A 13,702-nucleotide genomic window follows, 5' to 3' on the forward strand; every position below is an offset into this window, starting at 1 on the left:
GGACATCTGGGAGCTCATTGAGGCCATTGGTGTAAAACAGAATATCCCAAGTTGAAAACTAGAAGGAAGTTATCTGAGAAACCGATTCATGATGTGTGCATTCATCTCAGAGTGAAATCTTTTTTTTCATTCAGCTGTTTAGAAACACTGTTATCTTAGAATCTGCAGAGAGATATTTGGAAGAGTATGGATCCCAATGATTAAAAAGGAAATATCTTCAGATAAAAACTAGAAAGAAGCTTAATGAGAAACAGTTTTGGGATGTGTGCCTTCATCTCAGAGAGTTAAATCTTTCTTTTCATTCTGCAGTTTGGAGCTACTGATTTCTTAGAATCTGTGAAGAGATATTTGGTAACACATTGAGGCCCATAGCAAAAAAGGAAATATCTTCAGATAGAAAGTAGAAATAAGCTTAACGAGAAACTGGTTTCAGTTGTGTGCATTCATCTCACAGAGTTAAATCTTTATTTGGGTTCAGCAGTTTGATAACACTGTTTATGTCCATTCTGTGAATGGACATTTTGGAGCTCTTTTAGGCCAATGGCAAAAAAGTGAATATCCCGGGATTAAAACTAGAAGGGAGCTATCTGATAAACTGCTTTGTGAGGTGTGCATTCATCTAGCAGAGTTAAACCTTTCCTTTCATTCAGCACTTTGGAAACACTGTTTTTGTAGAAACTGAGAAAGGATATTTGGCAGCGCATTGAGGCCCAAGGTGAAAAAAGAAATATCTTCAGATAAAAAGTAGCAAGAAGCTTTCTGAGAAATGGCTTTGTGATGTGCTCATTCCTCTAACAGAGTTAAGCATTTCTTTGGATTCAACAGTTTGATAACACAGTTTTTGTTCATTCTTTGAAAGGAAGTTTGGTAGCTCTTTGTGGCCAATGGCAAAAAAGGGAATATCCCAGGATTAAAACTAGAAGGAAGCTATCAGAGAAACCGTTTTGTGGTGTTTGCTTTCATCTAGTAGAGTTAAAACCTTCTTTTCATTCAGCAGTTTGGAAACACTGTTTTTGTAGAAACTGCTAAAGGATATTTGGCAGTGCATTATGCTTATGCTAAAAAAGGAAATATCTTCTTCTAAAAAATAGGAAAAACCTTTCTGAAAAACTGCTCTGTGATGTGTTCATTCATCTCACAGATTTAAACCTTTCTTTCAATTCAGCTGTTTGGAAACACTGTTTTTGTCCATTCTGCGAATGGACGTTTGGGAGCTCATTGAGGCCAGTGGTGATAAAATGAATATCCCAGGATAAAAACTGGAAGGAAGTTATCAGAGAAAGCAATTTGTGATGTGGGAATTCATCTCACAGAGTTAAACCTTTCTTTTCATTCAGCAGTTTGGAAACACTGATATCTTAGAATCTGCAAAGAGATATTTGGTAGCACCTTGAGGTCTATGGAGAAAAAGGTAATAACTTCAGATAAAAACTAGAAGGAAGCATTGATGAGAAACTGTTTTGGTATGTGTGCATTCATCACACAGAGTTAAACCTTTCTTTGGATTCAGCAGTTTCAAAACACTGTTTTTATCAATTCTGCGAATGGACATTTGGGACCTCATTGAGGCCAATGGTGAAAAAGTGAATATCCCAGGATAAAAACTACAAGAAGTTATGTGAGAAACGGATTTATGATGTGTGCATTCATCTCACAGAGACAAAACTGTTTTTTTCTTTCAGCAGTTTGGAAACACTCTTATCTTAGAATCTGCGGAGAGATATTTGGAAGAGTATGGAGGCCTATGGTGAAAAAGGAAATATCTTCAGGTAAAAACGAGAAAGAAGCTTTCTGAGAAACTGCTTTGTGATGTCTTCACTCACCTCACAGAGTTAAGTGTTTCTTTGGATTCAGAAGTTTGGAAACACTCTTTGTGTCCATTTTGCAAATGGATACTTGGTAGCTCATTGAGGCCAATGATGAAAGAGTGAATATCCCTGGATAAAAACTAGAAGGAAGTTATCAGAGAAACCGATTTGTGATGTTTGCATTAATCTCACAGAGTTAGACCTTTCTTTTCATTCAGCAGTTTCTGTTTTCTTAAAATCTGCAAAGAAATATTTGGTAGTGCATTGAGGCTTATGGTGACTAAGAAATATGTTCAGATAAAAACTACAAAGAATCTTTCTGAGAAACTTCTTTGTGATGTATTCTTTCATCTTACAGGCTTAAGCCTTTGTTTGAAGAGAGTTAAAACTTTCTTTGGATTCAGTATTTTGGAAACACTGTTTTTCTCCACTCTGTGTATGGACATTTGGGAGCTCATTGAGGCCAATGGCAAAAAAAAGAATATACCACGATAAAAACTGGAAAGAAGGTATCAGAGAAACCATTTTGTGATGTGTGCATTCATCTCACAGTGTTAAATATTTCTTTTCATTCAGGAGTTTGGAAACACTGGTTTCTGAGAATCTGCAAAGAGATATTTGGAAGAGTAATGAGGCCAATGGTGAAAAAGGAAATATCTTCAATTAAAAACTAGAAAGAAGTTTAATGAGAAACTTGTTTGGGATATGTGTATTCATCTCAGAGAGTTAAACTTTTCCTTGGAATGAGCAGTTTGATAACACAGTTTTTGTCCATTCTGTGAATGTACCTTGGGAGCTCATTGACACCAAGGGCAAATAAGTGAATATCTCAGGATTAAAACTGGAAGGAAACGACCTGAGAAACTGCTTTGTGAAGTGTGCATTCATCTTGCAGAGATAAACTTTTCGTTTCATTCAGGAGTTTGGAAACACTGTATTTTAGAAACTGTGAAAGGATATTTGGCAGAGCGTTGAGGCCCATGGTGAAAAAGGAATTATCTTAAGAAAAAACTAGAAAGAACATTTCTGAGAAACTGCTTTCTGATGTGTGCATTCATTTCAAGAGTGAAATGTTTCCTTGGATTCAGCATTTTGGAAACACTCTTTTTGTAGAATCTGTAAAAGGATATTTGGGAGTTCTTTGAGGTCAATGGTGGAAAAGTGAGTATCCCAGGATAAAAACTAGAAGGAAGGTATTTGAGATAGTGCTTTGTGATGTGTGCATTTATCTCGCCCAATTAAACCTTTCTTTTCATTCAGCAGTTTGGAACTGCTGGAACTCCAGGATCAAAACTAGATGGAATCTATTTTTTTAAATTATACTTTAAGTTTTAGGGTACATGTGCACATTGTGCAGGTTAGTTACATATGTATACATGTGCCATGCTGGTGCACTGCACCCACTAACTAGTCATCTAGCATTAGGTATATCTCCCGATGCTATCCCTCCCCCCTCCCCCCACCCCACAACAGTCCCCAGAGTGTGATATTCCCCTTCCTGTGTCCATGTGATCTCATTGTTCAGTTCCCACCTATGAGTGAGAATATGCGGTGTTTGGTTTTTTGTTCTTGCGATAGTTTACTGAGAATGATGATTTCCAATTTCATCCATGTCCCTACAAAGGACATGAACTCATCATTTTTATGGCTGCATAGTATTCCATGGTGTATATGTGCCACATTTTCTTAATCCAGTCTATCATTGTTGGACATTTGGGTTGGTTCCAAGTCTTTGCTATTGTGAATAGTGCCGCAATAAACATATGTGTGCATGTGTCTTTATAGCAGCATGATTTATAGTCCTTTGGGTATATACCCAGTAATGGGATGGCTGCGTCAAATGGTATTTCCAGTTCTAGATCCCTGAGGAATCGCCACACTGACTTCCACAATGGTTGAACTAGTTTACACTGCCACCAACAGTGTAAAAGTGTTCCTATTTGTCCACGGAATCTATTTGAGCAACTGATATCGATGTGTGCATTCTTCTCACTGAGTTAAAACCTTCTTTTCATTCAACAGTCTGGAAACAGTACTTTGGCAGAATCTGCTAAGGGATATTTAGGAGGGCATTGAGACCTATGGCAAAAAGTGAAATACCTTCTGATAAAAACTAGAAAGAAACTTTCCAAGAAACTGCATTGTGATCTGTGCATTCATATCACACAGTTAAAACTTTCTGTGGATTCAGCAGTTTGCAAACACTATTTTAGAATTTGCAAATGGATATTTGGGAGCTTATTGAGTCCAGTGGTGAAAAAGGGTATATCCCAGTATAAAAACTTGAAAGAAGCTATCTGAATAACTGCTTTGTGATGTGTGCATTCACCTTGTAAAGTTAAAATGTTCTATTTATACAGCAGTCTGGAAACACTGTCTTGGCAGAATCTACAAAGGGATATTTTGAGCACATTGAGGCTTATGGTGAAAAAGGAAATATCTTCAGATAAAAACCATGAAGATGCTTTCTGCGAAACTGCTTTATGATGTGTGCATTCATTTCACAGAGTTAAACCTTTCTTTGGAATCAGCTATTTGGAAACGCTGTTGATGTAGAATCTTTGAAGGGATATTTCAGAGCTCTTTGAGACCAATGGTGAAAAAGTGAATATTCTATGATAAAAATTAGAAGAAAGCTATTTGAGAAACTGCTTTGTGATGTGTGCCTTCATCATGCAGTTAAAGCTTTCTTTTCATTCAGCAATTTGGAAACAGTGTTTTCATAGAATCTGTGAAGGGATATCTGGGAGTGCATGGAGACCTACGGAGAAGAAGGAGACTGGGTGCCGTGGCTCATGCCTGTAATCCCAGGCTGAGGCAGCAGATCTCAAGGTCAGGAGATCGAGACCATCCTGGCTAACATGGTGAAACCCCGTCTCTACTAAAAATAGAAAAAAGTAGCCAAGCATGGTTGTGGGAACATGCAGTCCCAGCTACACAGGAGGCTGAGGCAGGAGAATGGCATGAACCGGGGAGGTGTAGATTGCACTGAGTCAAGATCACCCCCTGTACTCCAGGCTGGGTGACAGAGCAAGACTCCATCTCAAAAAACAAGAAAAAAGAAAAAGGAAATAATCTTCAGATAAACACTAGAAGGAAATTTTCTGAGAAACTGCTTTGTGATCTGTGCACTCATATCACAGAGTTAAAATTCTCTGTGGATTCAGCAGTGTTCAAACACTGTTATAGAATATGCAAATGGATATTTGGGAGCTCATTGAGGCCAATGGCAAAAAAGGTAATATCCCAGTATAAAAACTAGAAATAATCTATTGGAGAAACTTGCTTGTGATGTGTGCATTCACCTGGCAGACTTAAAATATTCTTTTCTAACAGCGGTCTGGACACACTGTTTTGGCAGAATCTGTGAAGGGATATTTGGGCATGCATAGAGGCTTATGTTGAAAAAGGAAATTTCCTCAGATATAAACAAGAAAGAAGCTTTCTGAGAAACTGCTTTGTGATGTGTGCATTCATCTCACAGAGTTAAATATTTCTTTGGATTCAGTAATTTGGAAACACTGTTGTTGTAGAATCTGTTAAGGGATATTTCAGAGCTCATTGAAGCCAATGGTGAAAAAGTGAATGTCCCAATATAAAGACCAGAATGAAGCCATTTGAGAAACTGTTTTGTGATGTGTGCAATCTTCTCACATACTTAAACCTTTCTTTTCATTCAGCAGGTTGGATACACTGTTTTCGTAGAATCTGCAAACAGCTATCTGGGAGTGCACTCAGACCTATTGTGAAAAACGAGGCCAGGCACAGTGGCTCACACCTGTAATCCCAGCACTTTGGGAGGCTGAGTGGAAGGATCACAAAGTCAGGAGATCAAGACCATCCTGACTAACTCAGTGAAACCCCGTCTCTACTAAAAATAGTAAAAAATAGCCGAGCTTGCTCACAGGTGCCTGCAGTCCCAGCTACACAGAAGTCTGAGGCAGGAGAATGCCCTGTACCAGTGAAGTAGAGCTTGCAGTGAGCCGAGATTACCCCACTGCACTCCAGCCTGGGTGACAGAGCAAGACTCCATCTCAAAAAAAAAAAGAAGAAAGAAATATCTTCAGATAAACACTAGAAAGAAGCTTTCAGAGAAACTACTTTGTGATCTTTGCATTCATGTCACAGAGTTACAACTTTCTGTGGAGTCAGCAATTTGAAAACACTGTTTTTTTCCATTCTGCAAATGAACATTTTGGAGCTCATCAGGGTCAATGGCAAAAAAGAGAATATCCAGGATAAAAACTAGAAGGAAGCTATCTGAGAAACCGCTTCATGATGTGTGCATTCTTCTCACAAAGTTAAAACATTTTTTTTTCTGACAGCAGTCAGGAAACACTGTTTTGGCAGAACCCATGAAGGGATATTTGGGAGCACATTGAGGCCCATGGTGAAAAACAAAATATCTTCAGATAAAAACTACAAAGAAGCATTCTGAGAAACAGCTTTGTGACGTGTGCATTCATCTCACAGAGTTTAACCTGTTTTTGGATTCAGCATTTTGAAAACACAGTTGTTGTAGAATCTGCAAATGGACATTTGGGAGCTCTTTGAGGTCAATGGTGAAAAGGCGAATATCCCAGGTTAAAAACTAGAAGGAATCTATGTGAGAAACTGCTTTGTGTGAATTAATCTCACATAATTAAAACTTTCTTTGATACAGCACTCTGGAAACACTGTTTTCATAGAATCTGTGAAGGGATATCAGGGAATGCATTGAAGCCTGTGGTGAAAAAGGAAATGTCTTCAGATAAAAACTAGAAAGAAACTTTCTCAAAAACTCCTTTCTGATCTGTGCATTCATTTCACAGAGTGAAATTTTTTTTTATTCAGCAGTTTGGAATCACTGTTGTTGTAGAATCTGAGAAAGGGTATTTGGGAGCTCTTTGAGGTCAATGGTGAAAAAACCAATATCCCAATATGAAAACTAGAATGAAGGTATTTGAGAAACTGCTTTGTGATGTGTGCATTCACCTTGCAAAATTAAACCTTTATTTTCATTCAGCAGTTTGTGAACAGTGTTTTCCTAGAATCTGCAAAGTGATATATAGGAGTAATTTGAGGCCTATGGTAAAAAACAAAATATCTTCAGAAAAAAAGTAGAAAGAAGATTTCTGATAAACTGCTTTGTGATAAGTGCATTCACCTCACAGAGTTAAATGATTCTGTGAATTCAGCAGTTTGAAAACATTGTTGTAGAATCTGTGAAGGAATATTTGGGAGCTCTTTGGAACCAATGGCCAAAAAGCCAGTATCCAAGAATAAAAACTGGAAGGAAGCCATCTGAGAAACACCTTTGTGATGTGTGCATTCACCTCACAGAGTAAAACTTACTTTTCGTTCAGCAATCTGGAACCACTGTTCTGGAAGAATCCCTGAAGGGATATTTGGGAGCACAATGAGGCCTATGGTGAAAAAGGAAACACCTTCAGATAAAAACTAGAAAGAAGCTTTCTGTGAAACTGCTTTGTGATGTGTGCATTGAAATCACAGAGTTAAACATTTCTGTGTATTCAGCCATTTGCAAATGATGTTTCTGTACTTTCTGCAAATGGACATTTGGGAGCACATTGAAGTCAATGGCAAAAAAAAATCCCAGGATAAAAACTAGAAGGAAGCTATTTGAGAAACAGCTTTATGATGTGTGCATTTATCTCACAGGGTTAACCCTTTCTGTGGAATCAGCAGTTTGGAAACACTGTGTTTGTCCATACTGCAGATGGACAATTGGGATCTCATTGAAGCCAAAGGCAAAAAAGGAAATATCCCAGGATAAAAACTAGAAAGAAGCTATCTGAGAAACTGCTTTGTGATGTGTGCATTCAGCTTGCAGAGTTAACACTTTCTTTTCATACAGCTGTCTGGAAACACTGTTTTGGCAGAATCCATGAAGGGATATTTGGGAGCACATTGAGACCTATGGTGAAAAAGGAAATATCTTCATATAAAAACTAGAAAGAATTTTCTGAGAAACAGCTTTGTGATGTGCGCATTCATCTCACAGAGTTAAACCTTTCTTTTGATTCAGCAGTTTGGAAACACTGTTATTGTTGAATCTGTGAAGGGATATTTGAGAGCTCATTTAGACCAATGTTGAAAAAGTCAATATTCCAGGATAAAAACTAGAAGCAAGCCATCTGAGAAATAGCTTTTTGTTGTATGCATTCACCTCACCAAAGTAAAAGTTACTTTTCTTTCAACAATCTGGAAACACAGTTCTGGGAGAATCCCCGAAGGGTTATTTAGGAGCGCATTGAGGCCTATGTTGAAAAAGGAAGTATCTTCAGATAAAAACTATGAAGAAACTTTCTGAGAAACGGCTTTGTGATATGTGCATCCATCTCAAAGAGTTAAGCCTTTCTTTGGATTCAGCATTTTGGAAATGCTGTTGTTGTAGAATCTGTGAAGGGATATGCGGGAGTTCATTGAAGCCAATGGTGAAGAAGTGAATATCCAAGGATAAAAACTAGAAGAAAGCTTTTGAGAAACTGGTATGTGATGTGTGCATTCATCTCATAGAGCTAAACCTTTCTTTTCATTGAGCACCTTGGAAACACTGTTTTTGTAAAATCTGTGAAGTGATATTTGGGAGTGGTTTGAGGCCTATGGTGAAAAAGGAAGTACCTTCAGAAAAAAATTAGAAAGAAGCTTTCTGAGAAACTTCTTTGTGAGGCATGCACTCACCTCACAGAGATAAACCATTCTGCAGATTCAGCAGTTTGAAAACACTGTTGTTGTAGAACCTGTGAAGGAATATTTGGGAGCCCTTTGAGGCCAATGGCAAAAAAACCAGCATCCCAGGATAAAAACTAGAAGGAAGCTAACTGAGAAACAGCTACATGATGTGTGCATTCACCTCACAGAAGTAAAACTTACTTTTCATTCTGAAATCTGGAAACACTGTTCTGGCAGAATCCCTGAAGTGATATTCAGGAGTGCCTTGAGGCCTATGGTGAAAAAGGAAATATCTTCCAATAAAAACTAGAAATAAGCCTTCTGAGAAACTACTTTGTGATGTGTGCATTCATCTCAAAGAGATAAACGTTTCTTTGGTTTCAGCAGTTGGAAAAACACTTTTGTTGTAGAATCTACATAGGGACGTTTGGGAGCTCATTGAGGCTAATGGCAAAAAAGTGAATATCCCAGGATAAAAACCAGAAGGAAGCTATTTGAGAAAGCACCTTGTGATGGGTGCATTCAACTTGCAGAGATAAATATTTCTTTTTATTCAGCAGATTGGAAACACTCTTTTGGCAGAAACCCCAAAGTGATATCTTGGAGGGCATTGAGGCCTATGGTGAAAAAGGAAATACCTTCAGATGAAGACAAGAAAGAAGCATTCTGAGGAACTGCTTTGTGATGTGTGCATTCATCTCACAGAGTTAAACATTTGTTTTGATTCAGCAGTTTGGAAAATACTCTTTTTGTGGAATCTACAAAGGAATATTTGATAGCTCATTGATACCATAGGTGAAAAGTGAATATCACAGAAAATAAAACTAGAAAGAAGCCATCTGAGAAACTGCTTTGTGATGTGTGCAGTCATCTCACAGAGGTAAACCTTTCTTTTCATTCAGCACTTTGGAAACACTGTTTTTGTGAATCTGCAAAGAGATATTTAGGATCGCATTGAGGCCTATGGTGAAAAAGGAAATATCTTCAGATAAAAACAAGAAAGAAGCTTTCTGAGAAACTCCTTTTTGATGTGTGCATTCATCTTACAGTGTTAAACCTCTTTGCATTCAGCAGTTTGGAGATACTGTTTTTGTAGAATCTGCTAAGGGATATTTCATAGCTCAATGAGGCCATAAGGGAAAAAGTGAATATCCCAGTATATAAACTAGAAGGAAGCTATCTGAGAAACCACTCTGTGATGTGTGCATTCATCTCATAGAGTTAAACGTTTCTTTTTCTTCAGCAGTTTGGAAACACCGTTTTTATAGAATCTGAGAAGGGATATTTGGGAACGTATTGAGGCCTATGGTGAAAAAGGAAATATCTTCAGATAAAAACTAGAAAGAAGCTTTCTGAAAAACAGCTTTGTGTTGTGCACATTCATAACACGGAGGTAAATGATTCTTTGGATTCAGCAGTTTGGAAAGACTGTTTTTGTCCTTTCTGCAAATGGACATTTCGGAGCTCATTGAGGCCACCGAGAAAAACATATATCCCAGGATAAAAACTAGAAGGAAGCTCTCTGAGAAACTGGTTTGTGATTTGTGCATTCTTCTCACAGAGTTAAAACTATCTTTTCATTCAGCAGTTTGGAAACACGTTTTTGTAGAATTTAATAAGGTATATTGGGAGCTCATTGAGGCCAACAGGGAAAAAGTGTATATCCCAGGATAAAAACTAGAAGAAAGCTATCCTAGAAACCCGTTTGTGATGTGTGCATTCACCACGCACAGTTACACCTTTCCTTTCATTCATCAGCTTGGAAACACTGTTTTGTTAGAGTCTGTGAAGAGATATTTGGGAGCACATTGAGTCCTATGGTGAAAAAGGAAATATTGTCAGATAAAAACAATAAATAAGCTTTCTGAGAATCTGCTTTGTGATGTGTGAATTCGTCTCACAGGGTTAAACCTTTCTTTATATTTAGCAGTTTGGAAACACTGTTTTTGTCCACTTTGCTAATGGACATTTGTGAGCTCATTAAGGCCAATGGTGAAAAAGCCAATATTCCAGGATAAAAAACAGAAGGAAGCTATTGGAGAAACTGCTTTGTGATGTGTGCGTTCATCTCTCAGAGTTAAATATTTCTTTTCTTTTTTGATTTATTTATTCGGTTTATTTCATTCATTTATTCATTCATATATTCATTTAATCAACAAATGTATATTGAGCACTTACTATGTGCCAGGCTCTCTGTAAGTGCTGGGTTGCTGCTGGGTCTCACTTCTACCACAAAGTTGGAAAATACAAAAACTCTGGTAGAGAAGTATTCTACCTCAGCCTGTCTCTGTAATAGTAGACATAACAGAAGCTAAATTTAAAAAGAGAGCTCTAGAGATATTCTCTACCTACTATTCTCATGCTCTGAAGCCCAGGAAGAACAAGGGACAACATCTAAAAATTTTCTATGTCCCTGAGAAAAAGGTGTGATAGTGGCTGATTGTGGGAGATGGCCCCTGGAGTAGTATCATAATAAGGATGAATGGAGAGGGTATTGTAAACAGTATGAATTTAGTTAGCAGAGTATGAGAGGGGAAGAGGACATTTTAGTGTACTTCAGTAAGTGTCAGTTCCAGTCACCAAAGATGTTAATGGTGACTATATTTTTCAACAGAAGTCAGCATGCATGGATGCAATAAACCATGGACACATTAACCTCTTCCCTGAAGCCAGAATGACAAGGCTCTACCCCTGTGGAATTTAGATCAAAGGTCTGAGGAGAAGAAAATAAGTGAAAAGGAAGGACCTTGAAGTCACTAAGTAGAAACCTAGAATTGAGCAAACTTAAATCATAAAGTGAATGATTGCTCTGAAAGTGACAGTGTTTTTTTTATTATACTTTAAGTTCTAGGGTACATGTGCACAATATGCAGGTTTGTTACATATGTATACACGAGTCATGATGGTGTGCTGCACCTATTAACTCATCATTTTTATTAGGCATATCTCCTAATGCTATCCCTCCACCCTCCCCCCACCCCATGACAGGCCTGCATTGTGATATTCCCCTTCCTGTGCCCAAGTGTTCTCACTGTTCAATTCCCACCTATGAGTGAGAACATGTGGTGTTGGGTTTTTTGTCCTTGTGATAGCTTGCTGAGAATGATGGTTTCCAGCTTCATCCATGTCCCTAAAAAGGACATTAACTCATCATTTTTTATGGCTGCATAGTATTCCATGGTGTATATGGGCCACATTTTCTTAATCCAGTCTATCATTGTTGGACATTTGGGCTGGTTCCAAGTCGTTGCTATTGTGAATAGTGCCACAATAAACATACGTGTGCATGTGTCTTTATAGCAGCATGATTTACAATCCTTTGGGTATATACCCACTAATTGAATGGCTGGCTCAAATGGTATTTCTAGTTCTAGATCCTTGAGGAATTGCCACACTGTCTTCCACAATGGTTGAACTAGTTTACAGTCCCACCAACAGTGTAAAAGTGTTCCTATTTCTCCACATCTTCTCCAGCACCTGTTGTTTCCTGACTTTTTAATGATCGCCATTCTAACTGGTGTGAGATGGTATCTCATTGTGGTTTTGATTTGCATTTCTCTGATGGCCAGTGATGATGAGCATTTTTTCATGTGTCTTTTGGCTGCATAAATGTCTTTTTTTGAGAAGTGTCTGTTCATATCCTTCACCCACTTGTTGATGGGGTTGTTTGGGTTTTTCTTGTAAATTTGCTTGAGTTCTTTGTAGATTCTGGATATTAGCCTTTTGTCAGATGAGTAGATTGCAAAAATTTTCTCCCATTCTGTAGGTTGCCTGTTCACTCTGATGGTAGTTTCTTTTCCTGTGCAGAAGCTCTAGAGTTTAATTAGATCCCATTTGTCAATTTTGGCTTTTGTTGTCATTGCTTTTGGTGTTTTAGACATAAAGTCCTTGCCCATGCCTATGTCCTGAATGGTATTGCCTAGGTTTTCTTCTAGGGTTATGGTTTTAGGTCTAACATGTAAGTCTTTAATCCACCTGGAATTAGCTTTTGTATAAGGTGTAAGGAAGGGATCCAGTTTCAGCTTTCTACCTATGGCTAGACAGTTTTCCCAGGACCATTTATTAAATAGGGAATCCTTTCTCCATTGCTTGTTTTTGTCAGGTTTGTCAAAGATCAGATGGTTGTAGATGTGTGGTACTATTTCTGAGGGCTCTGTTCTGTTACATTGGTCTACATCTCTGTTTTGGTACCAGTACAATGCTGTCTTTGTTACTATAGGCTTGTAGTATAGTTTGAAGTCAGGTAGTTTGATGCCTCCAGCTTTGTTCTTTTGGCTTCAGATTGTCTTGGCAATGCAGGCTGTTTTTTGGTTCCACATGAACTTTAAAGTAGTTTTTTCCAATTCTGTGAAGAAAGTCATTGGTAGCTTTGTGGTGATGGCATTGAATGTATAAATTACCTGGGGCAGTATGGCCATTTTCACGATATTGATTCTTCCTACCCATGAGCATGGAATTTTCTTCCATTTGTTTGTGTCATCTTTTATTTCGTTGAGCAGTGGTTTGTAGTTCTCCTTGACGAGGTCTTTCACATCCCTTGTAGGTTAGATTCCTAGGTATTTTATTCACTTTGAAGCAGTTGTGAATGGTAGTTCACTCATGATTTGGCTCTCTGTTTGTCTGTTATTGGTGTATAAGAATGCTTGTGATTTTTGCACATTGATTTTGTATCCTGAGACTTTGCTGAATTTGCTTATCAGCTTAAGAATATTTGGGGCTGAGATGATGGGGTTTTCTAAATATACTATCATGTCATCTGCAGAGGCAATTTGACTTCCTCTTTTGTTAATTGAATACACTTTATTTCTTTCTCCTGCCTGATTGCCCTGGCCAGAACTTCCAACACTATGTTGAATAGGAGTGGTAAGAGAGGGCATCCCTGTCTTGTGCCAGTTTTCAAAGGGAATGATTCCAGTTTTTGCCAATTCAAAGTGATATTGGCTGTGGGTTGGTCATGAATAGCTCTTATTATTTTGATATACCTCCCAACAATACATAATTTATTGAGAGTTTTTAGCATGAAGTGTTGCTGAATTTTGTCAAAGGCCTTTTCTGCATCTATTGAGATAATTATGGGATTCTTGTCTTTGGTTCTGTTTATATGCTGGATTAGGTTTCTTGATTTTCGTATGTTGAACCAGCCTTGCATCGCAGGGATTAAGTCCACTTGACCATGTTGGATAAGCTTTTTGATGTTCTGCTGGATTCGGTTTGCCAGT

This window comes from Pan troglodytes, chromosome 6 (genome assembly GCF_028858775.2).
Source record: "Pan troglodytes isolate AG18354 chromosome 6, NHGRI_mPanTro3-v2.0_pri, whole genome shotgun sequence".
Classification (NCBI taxonomy): Eukaryota; Metazoa; Chordata; class Mammalia; order Primates; family Hominidae; genus Pan; species Pan troglodytes.